Here is a 20,698-nt window from a genome sequence, read left to right on the forward strand (position 1 = left end):
TCATTGCTGAATGACCTCCTGAGCATTGCTTTCATATCTCACTGTTCTGTTTTGGATAGGTGGGTGGGAAGAGAAGAAAATGGGATTGATAATGTTTCCTATTGTGAAGTGCTTATAAACAAGTATTTGCAAATTTAATTCTAATCCTCCAAAATTATATTGTTATTATAAGTATTTTTGGAATTGCTGTTCTTGGCATAAGAAAGAGTTGCCATCTTAAGATTGATTGATTGACGTGGTCACTTGGACATAGAGTTGCTTAAGGTGGCTTTGGATGTGCATTTAATACACCAGAGGCTGCATGTTTTTGCATATATGAAGCTTATCACAAAGCTATAAAAGTACATCCAAAGTATGTACAGCTGGTGAACTCTAGTAACATGTTAACATGTAACGAGGCCATGGGGGGGGGGGTTACATGTTAAGTTTCACCAAACATTATAAGAAGCATACCTGTGAATTTGTGTGTGTGTGGCGCGTTGTGTACAAAATAAAGTACCAGTAGTTTCAGCCATTCTTCCAATTAACCTACCCACAATGATTTGTGAGCAACTAATATCACAAGCAGAATTTAGCATTGCTCATGGTGGCTTTGGTTATCTTGGTATCAATTTAACATCAGATCTAAAGCAGCTTAGTCGCTGAAACTATAAAAACCTGCTCAGAGATATTTCCCAAGAATTGGTGCAATGGAAACATTTAAATCTCAGTTGGCTTGGCAGGATAGCTGTGGTTAAAATGTCTATTCTTCCAAAGTTTTCATTCCCCACCCCGGTTTTGCCCATCCATATTTTCTCATCTCTGCTTAAAAAAATGGCAACAAAAGCTAATTCTGTTTGTTTCATCTGGGGGGAAATCTAGAATCAATTATAAAATGCTATTTAGGCATAGATCTAAGGGAGGTCTCATATTGCCCAACCTAGGACTCTATTATGCAGCATTTCAGATTAAATCTCTGATCCCCTTGATTAGGGGACAATATGACATTCCATGGGTGCAGATGGAGGCCCTTCCCTCTTCACTGTCAGTAAGGGCATTTTCTTTCCTAAAACTATCCCAGACTGAGTGGAGAAAAATTCAAAACCCATTTTGAAAGGCAACGCTGATGGCATTAAGGGATTGGGACTCAGTTCTGGCCCCCAAACCCTCCACATTGAATTCACTGTTGGGCCATCCATTATTCCAACAAGAGGATGAATATGGACAATTTTTAAAGCTTGAGGGGAAAGGCGTCTATCATATAAGAGAATTTCTGCCTAGAGATAAAGCAATTTCTAAGCATAAACTCATGGAGAAACTGGATGATGCTCGGTTAACCTGGTTTCAGTCTATTCAATTGTGCACATTTGCAGGATACTTGGAATGCAAGAGGGAGGGCCTTCATTCTCTTATGCCACTTGAGTCTTTCTGTAACAAATCAATATATGAAACAAAAGGAGCTGCATATTTTAATTTATAGCATTCTTCTAGAACAATATGCAGGTGATGCAGGAGGCCTCCGGACAATATGGGGGGGGGGGTGGAGAAAATTAGGAAACATAATTGTAGATAATAAATGGCATTCAATTTGGCACAACCCATCCCTACAAACCTTCTCTGCTCATTTGCAGGAGGCTTCTCTTAAAATTATATTTTGCTGGCACTGGACTCCATCATGTCTACCCCAAATAAGCACTAGCATCTCTTCCCTATGGTGGAAAGGCTGTGGGGAGATATGCTCATATTTTCATGCACGGTGGAGTTACACGATGGTATACTCCTTTTGGGAAAAGGTGTTTCACATGATTTCCAAAATGATGCAGCAGTCCCTTCCACCCAGTTCGGCTCTTGTGTTATCATCAGTCACAGATTTAAACAATAACCTTAAATGCAGGTATCTGAAGAAGTGTGCATGCAAACGAAAGCTCATACCAAGAACAAACTTAGTTGGTCTCTAAGGTGCTACTGGAAGGAATTTTTTATTTGGTTTTGACTATGGCAGACCAACACGGCTACCTACCTGTAACTTAAATGCAGAGATTTAGTATTTATTATTATTATTATTATTATCAGCAGCCCAAATAACAATAGCCCGGTTTTGGAAGCAACCAATAGAAATCTTGATTAATAATCTTTGGAATGTGTCCTATCTGAATGCCTTACTCACCACAGAAGGTTATTTAAAGGCACTTCAAGAATAGACACTTTTGGTGAAACTTGGTTTCCATTCTTTTCCTTTATAAATGAGACAGAAAATACATTTATTCCATCCACAACACAAGAATCTCTGTGGAGAGAATACTTGAATTGATAATGTATAAATAAACATATTACTTCTGCGCTGTGGTCTAAACCACTGAGCCTCTTGGACTTGCCAATCAGAAGGTTGGCAGTTTGAATCCCCACGACGGAGTGACCTCCCGTTGCTCTGTCCCAACTCCTGCCAACTTCGAAAGCACGGAAGTGCAAGTAGATAAATAGGTACCGCTGTGACAGTAGGTAAATGGTGTTTCGTCATGGTCCTACATGCGCCAGTAGCGGTTTAGTCATGCTGGCCACATGACCTGAAAAGCTGTCTTGCACAAACACCGGCTCCCTTGGCTTGAAAGCGAAATGAGCGCCGCAACTCCATAGTCGCCTTTGACTGGACTTAACCATCCAGGGGTCCTTTACCTTTAAAAAACAACAAAACTGCATATGAAACTTAATGTACCACTGGACAAGTTACTGTAGTTACATATTGTTATTGTATTTACATGAAAACCAATAAAAGTTATTTGGAAAAAATAAAATAAAATAAAATATCTTCAAACATCAGACGTATATATCAACCCATAGACAAGAAGTGATTTGCTGTGTTTTTCATGGTTACTGGTCTTGTGAATAGCTTTCAGATGTTGAAAATATGTCAAAGCAATTATAATCCCAATCAGGAGGTCTAAGAAATAAACGCATTGTGGCTTCATAATATTGTACCCATGTCAAAAGGACCAACTGAATAAGCTTTTCAGAATAAAAAAAGGAATCTAAATTCAATATGCTGACATAAAAGAGTAATATAATCCTTCAACAAGGATAATTTAAATATTTCAAAAACCTGAATAAGTTCATGGGTGACTGATTATATAAATACTAAAGTGTTCTTTACTCTGGCACGAGAATAGATTGGAAGAGTCAATTACCCAATAATAAAGCAGTGCCAATTCAAAATAAGGTGTGGGCACGATTCCTTTTTAGACCACTTCAAATTACGAGTGGATAAACTTACAAAAGTGGGCTTGATGAAGTAGCATTTGAAAATAATTCAATGGCTCCAATTTCTAAAGAAGAACAGACACTAGGGCATCGTCTTTATGTTTAAATCTATGAATATATAAGAACATATGAATCCTACTCCAAATCATTGTATGTTAAAGAGCTGAAGGCAATATATGAATCCAAAAAGAGGTTAACTCCTTACAGAGTAGGGAATGTAAAATGACCCCTGTATATAAAGATTGTACAGATAATCAGCTGTTGTGTTCTGATGAAATCCCCATGAGATTTTCTACTAGATTGACTGCATGGTCTGGCATCCTTCAGTACTTTGGCACAGCTCCATCCATCAGCCCAGCAAGTAGCCTGAGATTGATGTTATTTCCAGGAGTGCTGGGTCGCCCTGAGCATAGCTGAGAGAACTGTAAAGGTAAAGGGACCCCTGACCGTTAGGTCCAGTCGCAGATGACTCTGGGGTTGCGGCGCTCATCTCGCTTTACTGGCCGAGGGAGCCGATGTACAGCTTCCGGGACATGTGGCCAGCATGACTAAACCGCTTCTGGCGAACCAGAGCAGCGCACGGAAACACCGTTTACCTTCCCGTCGGAGCGGTACCTATTTATCTGTTTGCACTTTGACGTGCTTTCGAACTGCTCGGTTGGCAGGAGCAGGGACCGAACAATGGGAGCTCGCCCAGTCATGGGGATTTGAGCTGCCACCTTCCAATCGGCAAGCCCTAGGCTCTGTGGTTTAGACCACAGCGCCACCCACGTAGCAACCCATAATATAAAAACCTGCAGGACATAACTTAGGGGCTTTTTCTGAATAAGTAGTGGATAGCTACAGGCCAAGGTTGCCGAACAATTAAACTTACAAAATCTAAAAGATGAAAGGCAGCTAGTCTTCCAGGAATGGGTTGAAATTGAGGTAAAAAAGCAGAGTGAGAAAAAGGTGCGACGGACTGACTTAAGGCTTTGAGTGGCATCTTGAACTAGTCACTAATCCCTTGAAAGAGCATCTCAGAATTAAAATCACATGGCTTATTGGTCATCTTTTGCCCAGAACACATCTATCTAGTGAGCCATGTGAATGTTGAAAGTTAAGAGAAGCATACTCTTCTTTTCATATTATCTGTAATGATGCACCATCTTCCAATTATTTATTTACTGCACTGGAGTTGCTGGAATGACTCAGCAGCCAGCGCCTGCTAGTCCATCAACTAACTTTGAAGAAAGTCAGCCAAAAAAAGAACTTCCTTACAGTTCATAAAAGGCTAAAAAAAAAAAAAAAAGGACGCTGTCAGCAGCAGAAATCTATATTGGCCATTTATGGGACAGGTAACAACTTACTAACCAGGAATGGAACTGCAGACACAAGGCACCTGGATGTAAATCAGCCACTGCTAGATTGATATGTGGGTTCCCTCAATTGTTCTGACAGCTCTGGTTTCAGTATGGATCGCCATACTGAGGGGGAGAGTTTGATGCTGCCACTGCTGATGATTAATTGGTCCATGAACCCAGCCCTTTATTTTCAGTGACCCTGCACAATACCAATCCCCCAGGCTAAAACTACGCTAGCTATAGGCAAAGAGACTTCTGCCACAGAAACTTGGCGAACAGATGAGAGTGGGGGCCCTGAACTGGGAGGCTCCACGGAATCATTGTTTTCTATCTCAACACATGCTTGAAGGAATTTTTGAAAGTGTGAATTTGCTCCGTAAGGAGGTAATGGGCCTCAAGGCCACCATTGAGACCCTAGTGGGGTTTGTTGAAAATGGCACAAGGCATAGAATTTTTCCTTAACTAGGGGCCATCTAGAAGGCCTTGAAGCACAGAGTTTTAAGAACTAAGAAGATGCGCCCATAAACAGATTATCAACTTGAGGATTGGGGATTCAGGAGATCAGCTATGATTAAGAGAACTATCCTGGTTGTCATTTCTAAAATCAAGTACTCCATGTGACCCTGCAAACAACTAATAGGAGAGATTGCTTCTCTTCTATTTATTTCCACACATTCTTGGCAATCGCTGGAGTAAATAGATCAAATATTCATGTTATGAAGCTCAGCTGATGAACATTTATCAAATCCTAAAAGCTTATTAAAGGGAGACACATCACAGTTCAGTTAGCAGTGAAGATTATGTTGATTCCTACCACTCTTCCTTCTCATCTTTCTTCAACAATCTTTCCAAATGCAAACATGTTAAAGCTCAAAGAAGGAAATACGTGCATGCCTTCTCCCATTTATTCAGCACCACAATACAGATGGCACATAACTGTTACCCTCTTCAGAAACTTTACAGTTAGAATTGCATGTATTATCCCCTTGCATATGCAATTAGTGCAAGTCTTTAGGGAGTATCCATGTGGACATGTGTGCTCCAGTTTTATGTTGATGTGTTACCATCTTGAGCAGTATGCACAATGCCATGGAATGCTTATACAACAGCTCCATGCTAATTATGCAACCAAATGGAGGATGTAGTCAGTAGAATGCACAATTGTTGTGCAAACATTTATGATGTATTCATAGGATCCATTCTGATCATCAAGTGTCACACTGTTGATTTTTATATTGTGGGCCCAGGTGCAGTAAACCCAAGGTCACCAATGTGATAGGTAGAAATGAATACAACACAGTGCCTTGGGATCAAAATGGAACAACTTTACTGATTACATATGTCAGTAGGCTTTGGCATAGGCATTGGGCATGGATCTTGAATTAACCTGTCCATTTGCTGGTTGATTAAGCTTTTAGACTCAATCCTGGATTTAAGGATCACCCTATGATATGCATCAAATTAGCCCCCCTCTAGGCATTCAGTCAGGAAGCTTTCCCTCAACACCTTTACTGACGAGTGGTGAGGGGGGCTGGTCTCCTACCCACCCACTTTTCCTGGGCTAAGGATCCAACCCAATTTCTTTTTCTGCCACTCAAGTTGGCCTCTTACCAGCTCACCACCAAACCACTCACATCTGCAACCAATCACATAGGCTCCAGTAGGTGTTGTCAGAAGCCCAGGCTGCCATCTTGATAACACAGCACACAAGTTGTAATTAGCTTGAAGATTTATTGTAAAACAAACAATCAGCCTTGGACGCTCTATCGGAGCTTCCGTACCTTATGATTCAGTTGACCCTTCTGATGAGTTCTTCCTGCTTCTGCAGAATATCCTGAACCTATGACCCTTATATTTCTGGTTTTATTTTCTGTCTAATACCTTTTCCATATGTCTACTCCTTGGGCTCATAGGATTAATTGCCTCATCTTCTGGTGAGGAAACACTCCCCCTCCTGCTTTCTGAGCCTGCCTGTGCTTCTTGAGTGAGTTGGCTTCTCTCCATCCTGCCCTCTGCTAGCGTCTTATCTGCTGTCTGAGAGAAATGCAAGCTTTCCTGCTGCTAGCTGTTTCCTAACTCATGCTGTACCTCTCTACATGGGGCAGATGGGTTCATGACCAGTGTCTAGCAGCCAAGCCTCATTCCCCATGGGAGGCAGGTGCACTACATCAAACCGATACATTTCTGCCTTATCAAACGTTATACCAGGGTACCAAATCACCCAGCCCCAAATTGCAACACCACGCACAGCATTGTCCTGTTCATCCTTTTCATGCCCAGTTTATGCATGCAGGCTCCATAACATCCCACCATTGCTGCCATCCCAATATCTCCAAGCACAGGATGGACATCTGGGGGTGCACTGAGTGAAGGGCCACCTGGCCTGAGGCTGCTGATAAGGTGAGGTTGATACCCTTCCTGCCAACTACGGTAGGTTGTTTCCCCCCAGCTGTATCACCGAGACATCTGGCAGACCACAAACTGTGAAGCAAGCTGTAAGCCACTGCATTAGGTCATCCCAATGCATGCCCCTCTGACCCAACCATGTGATACAGGTGCTGTCATCCAAGCCAAACTGAGCACCCCAAGATGTTGAAGATGTGTGCCCCTGGGCCCACTGCATGATACCGTGTCCACAAATCCAAACCTTGCAGCCAGCACCTGAACAGAAAACTATCAACAGGGAAGAGTGAGACCAGCAGTTCCAGTGTGAACGTAATGCCTGTAGGCAGATGAGCACCATCGATCCAGGGATTTTGTGCAGGCAGAGGAGAAACATCAACAGAAGGCTGCGGTGGCTGCACTTATATGGAAGGAATGGTGGCATACTCTAAAGGGTCCTGCACATGAAGATGGCCTTCTTAAGTACAGCCATGATTTGGCCCATGGACAGACGAGAACCATTTGCAAACACTAGGAGCGGGCCATGGTTGGCTGGCCTTGCATCAATGAATTTTTTGAGCTCTACCACACAGCAGAGTGTTGGGTGGGGGGAGGCCTTCAGATGGACTGTAGCCCCTCTACCTAGCTGGTCAGTTTTCTGAGGTTCACACACAAACCCTGAGGGATGAGTGGGAGAGGTGCACATCCCCTATCAACAGCCCCTTGGGCTCATGGGTGGGGGGAGGCAGCGGTGCACTTCCTGACACATAGAGTGCCAAGAAATGCCAAGGAACAGGCCACCTGGAATAGCTGGGTCTCATATTTGGACCAACAAAGGGTGCCCAGCATTTTCCAAATATTCATAAGGCAGTTATAAGTGATAGGTTTTCTAGTGTCTAGGGCTGGAGGGTGACCTCGGCACCAACCTTCTAGCAACCTGTGCATGTGGAAGTGATTGTAGGGGTCAGGCCTGTCTTGATGGCCAGCCCCTTCTCCTTAAGGGAGATGAGGTATTGTAGAACATCAGCCTCCCCAGTGAGGGGTGTTATTTAATGTTTTTGTATTTTTAATAGATTTGTTTTTATATTGCTTTAATTTTATTAGTATTTAATTACTTTTAAATGATGGTTTTTTTGTATATTTTAGCTTTTCTGTTTTATCTGTGTTTTGCATTTTTATTTGTAGACCACCTTCAGTCCCATTCCGGGGTGGGTGGGTGTGCAGGATATAAATAAACAAACTGTACCTGATGTACAGTTATGTAGTGGATTTCTCTGCACTTGACCTTCTTGCTAATACGAGGATCCAGGGGAGAAAAAACCTCCCTGCAGGAAGCTAGGTAGCAATAATGGGAACGGGATAATTGATTAGTAAACCAAAGACAACAGGTGCAGGTTTTAGCATCCTGAAGCCTCAGCTTTAGACTTCAGAGACAGGCACTTTCAGCCAACTGGGAATCCTACAGAATTGCAAATGCAAACTAGACAGAACAATGGCTCTTCAAGGATGAGCCAAGCCATAGTCAGCCTCAAGCCCTAGTCATTGTTTTCAAAAGTAAATCCATTCAGGAGGACTGTTTCTCCATGTCAACTTTCCAAATGAGTCACCCTTGATTGATTACCTGCTCAATCCACCACTTCCTAGGATTCATATAGATTTTATCCAAAGTGCTTTTGTTCTCTCATTTTGATCCCTTCTCATTGGCTATTTTTCAGTTCCCTTGAACACACTTTTGGATCCCCTGCAAGCCTATTTAAAACCAAGTTTTAGGATTGTTCCTCTCTCCTTGAGCACCCTGTTCAAGACACTCTAAGATTCTCTTTACTCTCCCTCTGAGCAGCCTCTCTGCACACCTCAAGAACATCTTTAACTTGCCACTGGACTTCAAACCTAAGGTTTGGTGAAGGGGCTATGCCTGTAATCCTATTTTAGACAGACAGATAGATTGATAGATAGTGTTTTTTTCATAATTTTATACATTTTAACATAACCATTTCAAACATTAAAGTTTTTTGAACCTTTGGACCTCCTTCCCTCCCTCCATTGTTCCATGTTTAAGATTAAATTTGCTGCATCCTTTACCCTTATCTATCTGTTAAATAACAACAACCACAACAAATAAATAAATAAATTATTATTTATACCCTGCCCACTCTGGGCGGCTTCCAACAAAAGATTAAAAATACATTAAATCATCAATCATTAAAAACTTCCCTAAACAGGGCTGCCTTCAGATGTCTTCTAAAAGTCAGATAGTTGTTTGTTTCTTTGACATCTGATGGGAGGGCATTCCACAGGGTGGGCGCCACTACCAAGAAGGCCCTCTGCCTGGTTCCCTGTAACTTTGCTTCTTGCAGTGAGGGAACCACCAGAAGACCCTCGGCGCTGGACCTCAGTGTCTGGGTTGAACGATAGGGGTGGAGATGCTCCTTCAGGTATACTGGGCCGAGGTCGTTTAAGGCTTTAAAGGTCAACACCAGCACTTGGAATTGTGTTTGGAAACATACTGGGAGCCAATGTAGGTCTTTCAAGACTGGTGTTATGCGGTCTCCCAGTCACCAGTCTGGCTGCCGCATTCTGAATATTTATAATTATCATAGATAGTTCCACATTACAAGTGCCATTACATCTGAAATCACTTTGGGTATACACTCCTGAGCTCAATGCCTGGTCCCAGCTCTTCTATCACCTACAGACACACACACACACACACACACGGTTTCAGGAGTGCTTTACTGAGTGCTAGGATAGGTAAATTTTGCAGCAGTTTCTCCCCCTTTTTCTAAGTTTGATGCAATCTTGTGTTAGAATATTGTGTTATGTGTGCCTAATACTGTAAATGTATACTGTTAAGCTTTATTGTTAAAATCATGTTATTCTTTCTACTAAATTCCTTCTTTTCCTACAATCTCCATGGGGGCACACCTTTGTAGTCTGGGAAGATTCAAAAACACACAGAGCACAGCACTTGATTTGACGGGGAGCATATTTCTGAGAATGCAGAGGTTTCACACAGGACCCCTGAATACACTTGCCTATCAGCTCCTAATAACAATGGGGAAAGTGGTAGTTGTACTTTGAAGAAACAGGGCTTGAATGCTTCCATGCTGGAGAGGATGAACACCTTCTTGCATCTTGCCAGAGATTCCCTCTATATTTAAAGGCTCGATTAGTACAGCAGTTTTCAACCTCTAAATATTTTTTCTCATATATATATATATGTGTGTGTGTGTGTGTGTGTGTGTGTGTATACGCGTGTGAAATTATTACTACAAAACTAGCGGTCTGGAGGGCCCTACAAGCTTACTGACTTTCAAGTAAAGATTTACCCTACTACTACTGAACATCCACATCCACCAGGCGAATTGTACAAAGGTTATGTAGCTCAAAGAACATTCCGCTCTAGACTTTTTGCAGAGAACATCCCTGCACCCACTACAGTAATATGAGATGCTCAGTAACTCTTCCGTAGCCTCAACCGCAACTGTATGTTAGCATTAGGAAATGGCAAGACATTACCAGAAGGTTAAGAAATCAAGAAGAGAAATGTTTTATTATTGAATGAGGGAAATGTATTGATTATTTGAAGAACTATTGTAAACAACTTAAATCACTAGCAGGACTGATATAAAAATGTGCAGTGAGAATAACTCAAATAGAATGTTGGGGATGATTAGTAGATAGATATGAACTGGATATGCAGTGGGGAAAGATATAACATAAGTAACTGAAGAAAAGGGGGAGAGGGTCGAGGGCTGGATGTTTTAATTGGATTTGTAAATTCGGATTTACGAATTTCACCATCTGAGTGGTGACTGTGAGAACAGGATGCTGGACTAGATGGGCTACTGGCCTGGCCCAACAGGGCTGTTCTTATAACAATGCACTGTTAGTTGTCCCCTCTGCTACAGAAGTTGGGCATTTAGTATAACCAGTCCCACTGGGCAGGTGAATGAGTGGGACCTCTCCATATATTGCTGGAAAGGGGAAGATGGCAACATATGTTGGAGCAGAAGTGTGACAATGGAGAAAGCAGTGAGGTGGTGGTGCTGGGTAACCAGCTGTTGCCTGGCCATGCTGCCATCACAGTTACCCTAACTGAAAATATATTTTCCTGTAGGAAAGGGATAGGGAAGCTGTGGCCTCCATATGCTGTTGGATTTCAGTTTCCATCAGTCCCTCCTCAGAAGATGGGAGACTCTGGAGAGTCACAGTTTCCACCACCATGTTGGAGGATCCTGAACAAAAACTCCCCTAAACAATAACTTTATTCTCAATATACTAGTCTGCAATCCATTTTATACAATTAGCTTATACAATTAAGTCTTCTAATCTGGTAAGGAAAGGCCCTCTTTTTTCCTACCAATACATAATGTTTTATGCTTTTCTGTTTTCCCCCACATACAAAATAATCAATGATCTATTGCCATAATTTCATTTTTATTTTTGTCATGAAAATATGTTTATCTTTGGAAGTGCATTCATTTTTATTGCTGCAATTCTCCCTGAGAAGGATAATTTAAGATACTCTCATCTCTTCACATCTTTCTTTATCTCCTTTCCCAAAGTATTATATTTTTGTGCCTGCCACTGTTCATTTACTCTTCAAAGGAAAAAATCCCTAAGCATTTCACTGATTTATTATGAATCTAAAATGTTGTCTTATGTCCAAGAGTTCTTGTTCTGTAAGGTAAAAAGTTAAAAACTCTGTTTGGTCCAGGATTGTTTGAATGCTTTCAAATTATAGATTACTTATATGATTGATTGAGGTATTAAGACAGAGTATTAAGAGCACAATCCTAACTAGGGGAAGACAGCATAAATTACACCAGTTTAGTTCATAATCCATTGAATTCCTTGAAGGGGCAAATGCTGGCTGAGTGGTGTGAAAAGAAGCTATCAAAACACAGAGAGCTGACATTGCCATGGAAACAGGGCCCACCAGTTGCTACCCAGAAGAGAGTTCCCAAGCACTTTTTTGGGAAAGCAGCTCATACTCACCAGTACAGAAATACAAGCAAACAGGGAACACAGTGTACAGTGCATCCCTAATAATGCTCACTGTGGCAACCAATCAGCACACCCAGGACGAATAAACCACATGCTCTGCCAATTGCATAGCCACATATACCAACAGCACAACACAGCACAACCTGATAAACAAACGCACATGGAGCACATCCCATGCCCCGCCCCATATGGATGCTGTCATCAACCACAGTTGCGCTGCCACCGCCCCAACACATTCACAGAGGGTATGAAGTGCCATGATTGAGGCAGTGGTGGACTCTTGCCAGAGACACCCAGCTTTGTAGAGCCCATCTTCTACCCAAGCTGCCTTAAGGAGGAATAATGACCCCAGAGTAAACAGCTGAAACCTCTCCAACCATCTCAGCACCATAATTTTTAGTTTGTCAGCCTTAGAACTGCAACGATTGTCTCCTTTGTTTCAGCTATTTCTTCATATGTGCTCCCCAGAAAATGTGGTTTAGGTATTGCCACTAGTCCAGCCACTTCCACAGTGAGCATCTGCATCTCCACAGTCCATCATATAATAATCTAATGGCTTCTGATGTTCTAATTATGATGAGAATGTTATCGTGTTTATTATATAAGATTTGCTATATGGCTATTTTCTTCACTTGTTAAAATGAAGTTTAAAATAACTCCAACCTCCCCCCCTCCAAGACATACAATCTATAATCCTTATAGGAGTTTTACACTACTGGTCAACTTGTGAACTCTGTAGTTGTGTCTTCATATAGCTGTCATACTTCATTCTCAATGAGTATACATTTGAGATTTCAATGGTATGAGAAGCAATTCTACTGTGCACAAAGTGATCTGGTCTCCATGTACTAGATTATATGATTGGTATTAACATGTCATATCATTAGTTGAATTTAATTAGCCATGTGGTGAGCAAACAAACAAACAAAACCACCTTAAGTCCCAACGGTGGGACTTAAGTACCAAGAACATGTTCTTCAATTGCTGGAATGTTTTTACATTTTCACCCCATTTTGTAGCTTCTTTGACAACCTCTTGGGCTGTGCTGGAGGATTGGGGTGGCAGGGCAGGGAGAGAACTGTGATACAGTAGGTTTGCATAAGCAGTGGTGTTGCTAGTTCTCACATTTTCACCTAGGCAAATAGGATCTTAGATTACTGTTAAGGGCCTCATTTGGGATTGATAAGAAAAGTGTCTGTCATACCATCTCCTCAGTATCACAGACATTGATATCCTGTCAAGATGTGATTTTTTTTTTAGGGTTTGATGAGTGAGCCACACAGAGACTTTTGAAGGAAAGAAGGAAGAACACCCGGGTAGGTTTGTTTTCTGCTTGACAGGCACTAAGAGTTAAAAACAAAGCACTGATCAAATTGTTTTTTGTATGAACTGCCAAGCAATTCAGCATTACAGAATATTGCATGGGGTTACAGTGGTGCAAAGGACACCATATGAGTTGGTCAAATTTGCCAGAACGATAAGTTGCTTCAGACTCAGCATAAACCATCTCTAAGGAGTCACCTCTTTTCTGAACCTGTCATCTCTGAGACAAGTCTGGGAACCATATCAGTTTTTACTGCGTCCTTACGTCTTTGCCAAGTTTGTGCCTGGAGTTGCAGAAAGCCTGCTAAAGAGACTTGTCTGCTCTAGCTTAAGTTGCTAACAAAGTATAGTAATTACATAGATCTAATTTCCAGCTGTCATGCTGAGCAATAATAAATTTCAATGATCAAGGGGTCTCTTTGAGATCGTTTTGGTCTCTCTGGCCTTTATTCAAATAAGCCAAAGCTTGTGCCATGGAGGGGGGAAAACATTCTCCTGTTTCCTGTCCTTTTCTTCCCTGCTTCAGCATTGTAAATGGCACTTTTGAAAGCACCTTTAATCCATTGTCCGTGATGTAGGTACAGAGAGATGGATTGGTACAGAGGATGCTGAATACAACTAGGAGGTTCTGATTTGCAACATGGTGCTTGTAATACAGGGGAGAAGAGGGGATCTTTTGCGGTATTCCCTTTACCTACTAGCCCAGGTCTCTCCCTTCTTCCTCCCATGAGACTCATATCACATGATGGGAAATCAGGGAAATGTCCATTGACCCTGCTCCCTCCGATATGTTCCTGTCACCGTCCTTGCTGCCCACTTCCAATGCTAAGTGCTGAATATTTGCAGTCAAGCACTACTTGAGTAGAGCTCCCTGCAGGTTCTAAGAACCTTTCCAAGCTTGTTAATCGTGCAGAGAGCATACTTGAGTCAAATAGGCTTTCTGCTGTAGTCAGTCAGTCAGTTCCTAGCTCAAAAAGTCAGTTCCTAGGAATGGTGATGGATATGCAATTCATTTGTCTCCACTCCACCCATCCCCTGCAATGAGGGGATACAAGTAAACAGGACTGCTGTTTTTACGAGGCTGTTCTTACTTTGGCTAAATCTGCAGGAACTTAGGAGGTGACCCTTGTAGATTCCATTAAGTTCCCCTACTTTTTCTCTGATAATCTGAGTAATAATTTGGGACAATAGTCCAAGCCACTGCTTCCCAAATTTGGGGGCATAAACATACATACATACATACATGGGCAAAGGAAGTGGTCACTGCATCTGACATCAATAAATCTTTGGGGTAGCATCTCCAGCACCAATTCAACATATGTACCTTGACTTCACACAACAAATATATACTAGGATCTTATGGATCATGGATATGGTGAATTACATGAAGCCCCATAAACTTGGCAACTGGCAGGCATAAATATTCCAGTTACTAAGGTCTATTGGGTTATGGAATCATTGAGGGAATGACCATCATCAAGCATCGTTGCTAAGGCTCAGGAACAGGGTAATTTGAGAAAATCCAGAATAGAAATTTGTTCATTGTGTTTACCACTCTGGATAAAATAAATTTGACTACATTGTACTAACACACTGGATGAAATGCAAGCTTATGTAATGTTGTGGCATTATGTTGTAGCAGGCTGAAGTATAAAATGCAATACAATTATGTGATCTGTAGGGTGTTTAAAATTTGTGGTGGACAGAATACAAATTGTGTAGCTTTTGCATTCTTCTTGAGCAGAACTGTCAGCATGCCTTTAGCCTTCTATGTTGGTTTGATGGCAGTTCATAAGAAATGTGGGGGGTGAGGGGGTATGTTCCATCTGAAGCAGAGTGTATACAGAGAACCAGCTGATTTGACACAAAACATTTGATACAGAACTGAAACCTGTGCCTGTAGGTTGGAGAGAGCTCTTCTAGAGCATAAACAATTAAGTACTTTAGGTGGCAAAATGGCCCTAAGCACACTTTGGACATGCATCAGAAAGCTGTCCCCAGCACACATCCTCAAGTGTTTACTGACATATATCTTTCACACTTTGTTTACTCAAGGAAATATTGGTATTGTACCATTGTAGCTCAGCTGTGATGTGAAGAAAGAACTAAGCAGTCTGTAAGCTGACTCTGAGCAGTTTTTAAAGCATGGCATGGAGTACATTTCTGCTGCTGCACAGCATAACATTTTTTTCAAAGTTTGAGCATCTCTATTCTGTTTTTTTTTATCATCATTGACTTGAGTTGGCCTGGTCAGTTTTTTTCATCCCCAAGGAACAGGAACACCCGGAGAAGCTGTTGAGCTTTGGAGTTTCAAAGTCAGGAGATGAAAGACTGTCAGGTCAGAGTAAGACCTGAGAGGATACAGGTACAGCAGTTGCTCATGAGGCAGAATGGTGACCTTTAGAATAACAGCATATCTTCCATATGCTAACAGCTGAAGCAGGCTTTAAGAAACTTCTTCCTCTAATTAGATAAAATAAGAATATCCACACACTGCCTATTGACTTCTAAAAAGAACCCAAGACTCAATTTGCATCTGTAGTAAATTCCTTTCCCTTTCTTCACCCTTTAAATTCTTTTTCTTTGCCTTCTTAGAAGGACCTGTTAGTAATGGATCATAAGCAGTTTTGCAGCATGGGAGCTGAAGCTCCCCTCTCTTATTTAGATTAGGGGCCCGATTCTCTGTGCACCTTCTGTAAATTCTAGCGCCAATGATACTCTTCGGAGAGCACACAATTCTGAAACATGATACAGAATGCCTGTTATCTCCACTTTGCACCACTGTGTTTTGCCAGTTGGAGAGTAATATTTTCCAAAGAGCTAAGCTTCAGTTTAAAATCAAAGCTAAAACAACTTTAATCATTATCACCAGCTATAATATCCTTCTAGTAAAAGCAAAGGTTTCCTACTCTGGTCTTTGCTAATTTAACCAAAGTGCAGGAGTTTCCAATTTCCTCTGTTTCTGACATTCAGGCTCAAATACATAGCATATCCAGACAGCCCCATCTCAAACATAAAATGCTGTTTCTGAAAATGAGATTTTAAAAAGGAACTGATTGTTGTTTAAATGATAGCATAGGGGTATACTAATAATTTCCTGAATGCAAAGTGACAAGGCAAGTTGCCCTCTGTATGCCTTTTAACTTTTCCAGCCTAGCAAACTACGTCTACCTTTCCTCTGTAGACTTTCTGACTGTTCTGCAGTTGATAAATTCGTATGCCCTGTCTGCAAAAAAAATGAGATAAAAAAATAGTACAGTGATAGAGCACGTGCTTTATATGTGGAAAGGCCCTGCACAAAAGAGAAACTACCCTTAGGAGGGAACCCAATTTGGCATTAAACATTGTGCTCCTATCCTGGGACCAGCATTTCCTTTACAAGCACATCTCCAAGGAGCACATTCAGTCCAGCTATTTATACCAATGTCATTTTCATTGCTCCCCAGGGTTGGGTTTCAGCCATAAGAAGCTTATTTTTCGCTGACATGTTATTACTTGTGGTGGGTGTTTGGAGCTCTCAAGAGAGTGAGTGCAGCATGTGTCCATCAGCTGTGGAGGGAATATGATCTGGGCCAAATATAAGAACCCTGGGATTTAAGCATTTGTTTTACACATTACAGGTTCATTTAAAGAAATGATACCCTCACATAGACCATCTATAGTGCTTACAGACTTCTCCCTTGAATAGATATTGCTGTTGCAGTATAATGCACAGACAGGGCCTTCTTTGGTCAGAAGCCTTTTGATATGTGTACCATGAACGATGGCTGCTTTCCTGCCTGCCTGGGGAGGAAAAAAAATGAATATCCTTCATTTCAGATTGATCATGAAGATAGGCAGGTAAAAAAAGACATTTGAAGGATCCTTTCGCATCCCCTATTCATTAAGAGTGAGCACATTAAGAAAACGTGTTGTTTAGAAACACTGCTCGATCATCACTTCTCAGAAATAAAGTAGATTTGATTTCTTTGATTGGAAAGGGCTGCAACTGCTCTTGCTGCAATCTTTCAAAGAGAGCCATTGCTGACAGAGATTATTGTATATTTTTTAGGTGATTAGGAAACATAATATTGCAGTAGTAGCTAATTCACTCCTTATCTCCCATAATCAAGGGTCTTGGCTATCACAGGGGCGTAGCAAGGGGGGCGGGGGACGGTTCGCCCCAGGTTCCATAATGGAGGGGGTGACACATTATCAAGGAACAATTTTTTGGGGGGGGGAATTGAAATATTTTTTTGATTTATTTATTTTTTGAAAATGCCTGCTCCAAAGGTCTTATCTTACAATACTAGGGATTATATAGCTATATATAAAATTTCATGCATATCGGTTAATATCTTGACCCTCCTCCACCAAAATAGCTGTTCACTTGGCTGTTTTCCTTTGTCATGAAGGCTGAAATTTCAGTTCAGAGAACACTTACTGTTCCCAACCCTAACCCTGTGGAAAGCCATCTAATTAGACTTTAATTTGATTTTGAAATGTTTTTAGGAGGTAATTTAATTATTGTTTGATTTTATACCAATGTTATGTATCTGATGTTAGCCACCCTGAGCCCAACTTCAGCCAGGGAGGGTGGGATATATAAAAAAGTTTTTTTTTTTATTACGTGTTATTATTCCTTTGTAAGAAAATATGAAATAACTTAAAACCATTGGGGGGAATCAATGGGGGGGTTGACAAGAAATTTTCCACACCGGGTACCACCTGACCTTCCCATGCCTCGGGTGGGGGGGGGGAGGTGACAAAAAAAATTGCCCCTGGGAACCAATTTACCTTGCTACGCCCCTGGGCTATCATAAGTGTTTGGTGTAACTTTTGGTGAATTCATTATGAAAAGGTTTCTTTGTGTGCCACTTTTAGGACCCTGCTGCTGTCTCCCTTGCCTAGGGATATGGGTTTTTTTTGGGGGGGGTTACATATTTAAATGTGAATCTACCTAATCCACTCCTCTGAAAACAGTACAAAAACCAAAACATGGTTATCATTTGAAATTTCCACTTAACTGAATTTTGGGATCCGGTTCTTTTAACAAAAAAAAAGTGTCCAAAAGTGCATAAATTAGGGCAGGGGCTCCCAAGCTTCTCTCGGGTGTTCTGTGCTGTGTCCACATTAAACTGTCCACTTGATTCTTAATTGTAGGCTATTTATATTACATCTTTTACTTCTTATATTATATTTTATTGCATTGCAGTTTGAATTCTACGGAATTCAAATGGTAATACAATATAAGAAATAAAAGAAGCAATTAAAATACAGTTAACCCTACAGCATCTAACACAGTGCATTACAAATGCTACAGCAGGAATAATGATGATGATGATGATGATGATGATGATGATGCCTCAGCAATTTTCAAGTGGGGGGAGTTTGGGAACCACTATATTATGGGACAGTATGCATAAGAACTCATATCTTAGTGAAAATAACATTAAAATGCATTATATTATGTACCATTTCTTTAAAAATGTGTATATTAGGTAAAATTGCATACAAAAAATGTGCATGTTAGAAGAAATTGCACTAAAATGTTGATGAATTTTCATTACAATTTTTTTAAAATCACAAACTGATGTGGTAAACTAAACTTAAGAGCAGCATAATGAAAATCACATATTTGTTCACCCTACCCCATGCTTTTTGCTGTTGGTTTTTAATGGCTGGTTAATGTGTGCTGGAACCTAAGAGGGGAAGAACTGGAAAGTGGATACTCGGCTGCCTGAGAGTCTAAACTCACTAAATCTCAAGACAGTGTATAGAGAATTGTCATTTTTTTCCCTCTGCAGCCAAAAGATTCTGCAAAGGTTTCAAGGCAAAGCCCCAAAATTCACTTTGAGGAAGGAGGACTTCAACTGAAAAGGAGCTTCTCTAGATTTGGTATAGGGCAAGTCATGCAAGCTTCCTTTATAACATCCAAATATGGATGTTAAGACTTAAATAATGGCATTACAGGGAGGGGGAAGTTGTGTAACCTCTCATCGGATGATGCCCCTGATGTTTACACAACCACATAGTCCAAAATCACAATGGTACCTATAGCAATAGCATATCATGGCTTTCCCCAGACCCTATCCTTTCCACACTCCGTTCTCAGGCCATTCCACTCAACTTTGACATCTACTCCTTGTTCTTTATGTGCAAGCAATCAGCATGCATCACAATGCGATTTTTCAGAAATAGTTTTACATCCTCAGACTCTGGGACCAATACAGCTTACTATGTGCTCAGGCCTAATGTGATGTAAAGTAATTTGAACAATGCTATCAGGCTGAAAATAGGAAATAAGCATACATTTATATATGTCCTTATCTCCTTTTTTCAGGATAATCTCCTATGGCAGTATTTGAGTAAGAATAAATTTTAAAGTTACATGTTGCCATGCAGTCAGCATTAAATTAAATACCCAATTTATACCAACACTTCTGGTTCTGGTTACTCATTCACCATTTGAGTAAATCTTTCCAAATGTTTCACGGAAACTTGCAAATTTAATTTTAAACAACAGGAAAAGAAAGAAACTTGCAAAATGTAATATTCTCCCCAGATAATCTCCAAATTAAGTACTCGAAAACCCCATTTTGTATGAATACTGCTGAAATAACTGGGATGAGTTCTGCTTCCTTCAGGCCTATGGATGTTAGCATTTCTCAGTTACTCTCTTTTCTTCCAGATCACGCCACTGAATTGCCATCAGACCCTTAATTGCTGAGCCTGAGGAAAACCAGGCAGGGAGAGATTTATCTTAAGTAGAATCCTACATCATTTTCATCTCTTTCCAAGTCTACAGATTGAGAAATACTAACTTTTACGTAACTTGTACAACCTGTGTCTTTCCCTGTAAATCCGCTTTAGTTTTTTTTCCACCTGGTGCCCTCCTGAAACGTTAAAATTCCAATTTTAGCTTATTTTTAATGCAGCAATAGTGCTTAAGATAGGGCTTGTTTCTAGGGGCAGGCCATGTGTCCTGCTTTACAGAGGGTGGTCTTCTATAAAGGGGACAGCAGAGGACAGCCCTCTCTCTGAAGGGTTCATTGGTCCAAAACTGTTTTAAAAGCAAATAACTGTAAGAAGGGAGAACAGGAGCCTTGGTGTTGCCCAGAAATAATTGCACTCAGATAGCAAACAAGCAGGCACCTGGGTCACTTGCTCACAGTTTCTCCAATTATGGTGAGATGTATAATTTAATTTAAAAATTTGAATTTGTAATAATTTTTAAATTTGCTTCCATACAGGCGGTGAGCATTTTGCGCTTGTCCAATTAACGTGCGGCGCTGACAAACAGGTCCTTTTGGACAGAGATGGGCAGAACAGGGGGTGGATTGGGGGTGTAGCAGAGCAGAATGGGGCAGAGTGGGCTTATGCATGCTCCATTGATGCACATGGGGGCCAGGAATGGAACCCCCATG

This window comes from Lacerta agilis, chromosome 2 (assembly GCF_009819535.1).
Source record: "Lacerta agilis isolate rLacAgi1 chromosome 2, rLacAgi1.pri, whole genome shotgun sequence".
In the NCBI taxonomy this organism is placed as follows: Eukaryota; Metazoa; Chordata; class Lepidosauria; order Squamata; family Lacertidae; genus Lacerta; species Lacerta agilis.